This window comes from Gossypium hirsutum, chromosome A07 (assembly GCF_007990345.1).
Source record: "Gossypium hirsutum isolate 1008001.06 chromosome A07, Gossypium_hirsutum_v2.1, whole genome shotgun sequence".
Taxonomy (NCBI): domain Eukaryota; kingdom Viridiplantae; phylum Streptophyta; class Magnoliopsida; order Malvales; family Malvaceae; genus Gossypium; species Gossypium hirsutum.
In genome coordinates, this window is record NC_053430.1 from 14,306,888 (window position 1) to 14,313,428 (window position 6,541).

The window sequence follows — 6,541 nt, forward strand, 5'->3', positions numbered from 1 at the left end:
CATAGGAACTAAAAACTTCACTAGGAAAGGTTCTCCACGACTGCCATGTCCTGCTCGACCACGACCATAGCTACCACCAGATATAATATTCTTTTGGCGCAGGACTTATGGGCTAATGAACCTCTTTCACCACCAGAGTATCCTCCCCCACTCTTACGCCGATTATCCTCCAAAACTCCAGTTCAAGGAATTCATTCATCATTCAGGAAGTTTCACTTCTCTCCCTATCTTATGATTATGAATCTATCTTTTTCATTATATCTATCTTTGTACATTGAGGGCAATGTACATCTTAAGTGTGGGGGGTCTTTTATATCATCATTAGAAATCCCTGAATTTTGTCTTTTTCTCACGTGAATCACTCATATCACTATTAAAATGAATTTTAATTAATTTATGATTTTTATTGATATATCTTGAATTAAAACATAGGCATTTATGTATTGATTGTTTAAACTTTAAGACATTAGGGAATCAAGCATGATAAGTTGATTTTTGAAGAATTAAAAAATTTTAAGTTGTTTCCCCAAGTTTAGGTATTATCTTGAATTGAAATCCACAAGTTTAAACATCAAAAAGCCATAATTTTTTGTGAGATCTTGAGCCTTCAAGAGCATCTATTAATTCTTTCATACTCACTTTTATTATTGCTATGAGTGCGTCAGTATTGAATTGTTATTCTAGAACTTGCTTGATTATGCATGTCAAGACCACACCATTTGATTTGATATGTCAAAATGATAAAGACACTTAGGTTTAACCCACTCATTCCATAAAAGATTACCTTCACAATTAACCCTTAGTGAACCCCATTGAGCCTAACAACCCATTCATTAATTTACCCTCAATATTAACCTATAACTCATTATTGTTGAAATCCCCTAAATTAATTTGATCCCTATTTTTGTCGAGATTTGAGTTGGAATAGTTGCTTAGCTATGTTTTATTCTATTTTGTAATTTGACTTGTTCTTAATATATATATACATGTATACATATTAGTAGTAGTGATCTTCTGAGCTAAAGAAGTTAAATTCCATATTCTGAGAAAAAGCTCTGTTGTACGCAATTGATGACTAGTCATTTTTCTAGTTAGGCAATTTTTTAATTCAATCTTGATTCTAACCCTTTTTTTTCAGTTTGTGACCACACCCTCTAACCAAAGTCACGTTACAACTCTCTAAAGACCTTTTGATTGATGTTTCATCTCAATTTATAGTGGTGGAGATTTGATTTTCATGCAAGCCTATGGTAATGACTCTTCATTATTGACTATTGAGTGCTTCATTTATTGTCCTTAAACACCTCGAGTGATTTGAGTGAATCTTTAGTGAGGATGTGAAACTCTATGATATTCTGAATCAAAGGTAATTAATTAGACGAGGGGAGACACCTATGTTTTCATGATAAAATGCTCAATTTGGAATGTTTGAAACTTTGAATTTTCATGATAAAATGCTCAACTTGGAATGTTTGAAATTTTGAGATATTATTGATAGAAATTATAAGTTGAGAAGAATTTATTTTGATTATGAGTTGAGGATTTTGCTTGAGGAAAAGCAAATGCTTAAGTGTGGGGGTATTTGATAAACCGTAATTTATACATATTCCTATTCTATGCTTAGCACATTTTATGGATGATTTTTTCTTAAAATTGGTGAATTCGATACTCCTAATGCCTTAATTTCATATTTTATACTTAGGTGAGCATAGGAGAGTGAAAGGAATGACAAATGGGCCAAAACGGAGAAAATGGGCCAACGTACGAAATCAGCACGGCCTGAACCTCCTCACACGGGCAGACCACATAGCCGTGTCAATTTGGCAGAACCGAAGCACGACTCACATGGGTAGACCACACGCCCGTGCCTATTTAACAGGCTTGACCACGGCCTGAAGTAATTGCACACGGGTGTGTCACACAGGCGTGTCCCTGTCGAGCCCAAATTGAGTCTAATTCGGAAAAGGCCAATTTTGAGGGTTTTTAGGCATTCTAAAGCCTATAAATACACCCTAGATGAGGAGGAAAGGGGGGGCCACAGGGAAGGAAGCAGGGAACTACTCAAGGAAAGCCGATTGATCCATCTCAGAAGCCGGATTCATCATCAAGACTGAAGATCTCCCTTCAATTTCCCTTCAGGAGTTTTGGATTTTTCTTTATGTTTTGTATTCATTATTCTTCTGAGATGTTTACTTTTTTATGAACTAAAACCCCTAAATACCTAAGGGGTATGAAACCTAAGACAGATCTTGTTATTATTATCTGAATTGTATGATAAATGTGACAGCCCTAAAGTGACCCTAGTCGGAAAGCGATTTCGGGACCGCTAAATCGAGTCACCAAATTATTTGAATATAATGATTATTGTCTAAAATATGTGAATATGAATGTGTGAAAGTTTTAAGCTTCGATTTAGTCAATTGCATGTGAATTTAGCTAATAGGACTTATGTGTGACACTTTTGAAATGTGATAGGTCGATCTATAAGGATCTATTAGTGCATGAGATCAAAAGGGTGGACTTGCATGTCAATTTCCCCCTTAATTAGTAAGTGGCCGGCCATGACAAGGAGGGTGGACAAAATGTTATGGGTAAAACATGTCATAAACATGTTATGTTAATGCTTATGTTAGGAATAATAAAATAAAGAACATGGGCAATAAAATATTAGTGTTAGTAGGAGGAGAAACAAAAAAAAATATGTGTGGTTGCCCCCTTCATTGCCGTGAATGGAAAGAAGAAAAAAAAAGAGCTTCATTCTTTGGTTCTTCTTGGCCGAATTGAAGAAAGGAAGAAGAGAGGTTTCGGTCACCTTGAGCTTAAGGGGAGGTTAGTATGTTGTGTTAGATTCTTAAATTTTAAACTTGTTTCTAGTTAATTAGCTAATTTCTTACACAACCCATGGCAAAAATTTCGAAATCTTGGTGATGGCTTGAGCATTCGGTTTTAGTTATTAAAGGATGAGATTGGGTTATAATCTTTATGTTTTATGAAGAATTGTTGAAGAGAAGGGTTTAAGTAGTCAAATTATAAATTTTAATGCTCATGAGTACAATGGCCAAACATAGATTTGTCTAAAGAATTGAACAAATGCCGTGTGAGTGATTGAAGTGAATGAGTTGGAGGTTGGATCATGTTAAGATTCGGCCTTGTACATAAACATTAAGAGTTTGATGTTTTTGTGATTTTTGGAAGGTAAATAAGGTTATACACAAGATGAATACTAAGATTTTGGTTGACTTGTTTTTAGTGAGGTTCGGCCAAGGACCTTATGTGCAAGTTTATTCGGTTTAAGTAGAGTAAACGTGACGGGTAGATATGGAGTAATGTGTATATTGGTTCGGCTGCTAAGCAAGGAAATAATTGTTGGTAACATAGTATCTATGCACTTATGAATATATATATATGGTATTTTAAGTATAATTGTTCATTGATAAGGTTGGTTAATAGTTCAAGTAAGGATTACTATATTTGATATGTACACAAATTGAGGCAATAGGTTCGGCAATTAGCTTAAGACATACGGGTAATATCATATGTCCGATCATAGTTAAACATTCGATAATTGTGATTCTTTGGCTACAATGTTTGAATATCGCCATGGGGAGAATATATGATCGGTTGCCTAATATTAGTTCGAAATGAATCTAAATAAATAGATACTTGTATATAGTAAAGTTGGATAAGTAATTGAATAAATTTATTTGTTTATTAAGCTCAAGAGCTTAGAGGATCAAAGTTGGATAAGGGAAAGGAAAAAGTGATCGAATAGCCGCCGAAATCGTTCGACCACATCCGAGGTAAGTTTTCGAGTAATGAAACTTAGATTATGATTCGATTAGATTATGTTATAAGCAAATCAAAATCATGCCCTTTGTATGTAGCTTTTGAGCTGAAAATGATAATGCTTGATAAGTGACTTGTGTTTGAATTCTAGTTACGAAAATGAAATATTGATGTGTCATGATTTATTGATATGTGCATGGATATTCGGATTGATAACCGGGCTAAGCCCGAAGGCATTTGTGCGAGTTACTATGTCCGGGCTAAGTCCCGAAGGCATTTGTGCGAGTTACTATAACCGGGCCAAGTCCCGAAGGCAATTGTGCGAGTTACTATAACCGGGCTAAGTCCCGAAGGCAATTGTGCGAGTTACTATAACCGGGCTAAGTCCCGAAGGCATTTGAGCGAGTAGCTATATCCGGCTAAACCCCGAAGGTACTTGGTTTGGGAATGAGCGATCTTGCTGTAATAATTTCAATTAATACGCTCGTAAAATCCCAACGATAAGGTACGTTTCGTATATGCATTGGAGTAGTGATTTCGTTTAAATATTATCCGCTCAGTCGATTAGTGAGCTTTCAAGCCTTTGGTTAAGTTGATCCCTTATGTATGAATATAAGGGTTGGAAATGTGAAGTAGGACTGATTTTTGAGAATATGTGTATATGAAATTATGAATGCTATACTTCAGTTGTGCCTAATTTTATTGCTCAAAACTTACTAAGCATTAAATGCTTACTCCGTTCTTTGAATCTCTGTTTTATAGATTTTGGTTCGTCAGCTATCGGACTCGGGATTGTCGAAGTCGAAGTCGTCCACACTATCAAAGCCCTTATGGTACACTTTTGGTTGAACTCTGAAAATGGCATGTATAGGACTACCCTTTTTGTTGTTGGTCATGTACCCTTTGGTTTTGTATAAATTTGGATAGCCATGCGAAAATGGCTTATATACACTTTGAGCATAGCATTATAATCGTCTTGTATGTTGTTCATTGAGAGGTATGGAAATGTTTGGTAACGATTAGCCATTGGGAATGGTTAATTATGATTATTTTGATGCTATGTATGACAAACTCTAGTTGATTCATGGAAAACCATGAAATAGGTAAGGTTTACCTTAAAAACAGATGCTGACAGCAGCAGTGGTGTGGATTTGAAAAATCACTAAAAATAGTAAGAATGGAATTAAATAGTGAATAAATTATGTAATTAAACCTTGATGAATCTATTTTCATGGGGAAGTAATGAAACGATCATATGAACAGTATTTTATGAGATTTTAAAGTTTTCGTGAAACAGGGCCAGAGCAGTTTCTGGATTCCCTATTCAGACTTAGGAAATTCATTATAAATTAACCAGAGATAGTTAGAAGTCATGCCATATATGTATAGATTCCTTTTCGAGTTTAGTTTCTTTAGAAACAAATGGCATAAGTATTGAAGCCCTATACAGGGAGATATATAAGTTGTAATGCATAAAGGTCAGAGCAGTCGAACCCTAAAACAGGGGAGACTTTAACTAATAAACTGTACTAATTGGCCCGACCAAAAATTCTAGAAAAAAATTTGTAGATGGATATATGAGTCTAGTTTCAGGGAAAATTTACGAAACTTATTTTCGAGTTTTGGAACTCAAGATATGATTTTTAAGGTGACAGTGACGCAGTTAGCCAGCTAGTCTGGAAATTTTTAAAATGGACTGTAAAAATAAGGGAATTAAGTCTGTTAACCCCTCGTGTCCGACTCCGGCAACGGTCTTGGGTACGGGGTGTTACAATAAATATTTGACTTGTTCTTAATTATAAGTTCTTAATTCTTGTCTTGATATTCCAGGATATTAATTCAAGTTAAGCTCTTATTCAAAGGAGGAATAGACCCTGTCTAAGAGTACATTTGTCATAATTAAGTGGAGTTGATTGCGCGCCTAGAGATAGGGTGACAAGATTTTTCCGGATTAGGGTGAAACCTAATAAGGGGATCCATAGATCGAGTTAATGCAACCCTAAGGAGTTAATTAGAAAGAGATTTCAATTATTCAACCTAAGGTTAGACGTTGTTAGTCTCGAAAGGGATAATAATATAACTTAGGGATTTCTACAGATCAAGTCAAATGAATAAATCGTCCGATTTAGAGTCAAATAACAAGTTCAGTCTAGGTGGATTTTTCCTTAGGTATTGTCTTAATTCAATGTTTTTCCAAAAGTAATTCCCCAATTCTATTTTCTGTGAATTCTTAGTTTAGTTAATTAGTTAGTTAAAACAAACCTCATTATTCTTAGGATAGAAAATAAAAAGACAGTCATTACTAGTACTTTTAGTTCCTTTGGGTTTGACAATTCGGTCTTGCTAAAACTATACTACTGTTCGATAGGTACACTTACCTTCATCATGATAATAGTTAGTTTCAAGAACGATTCATTATAAATATTTAAAACCTGTCACGAATATCACGTATCACGAGACTATATAAGTTCAATACGAACTAATACAAGTATATACATGAAATACATAGAAATGATGGTACGTGATATATTGGTATATTGAAATGGATGATATATGTATATAAAGAAACGATAAGAGAATGATATGTATCATGACATGTACATATATGAATATCTTTGAAATGTTGATACATGGAAATTATGTAAGCTGAGACGTGTAATAAACTCAAAAGTGAGATAATAATAAGGTTCTCGATATTGAATTTATATGAAATATGTTCAAGTTTGCTAACAAGTGTTGTTGTTTGATGCTTAGG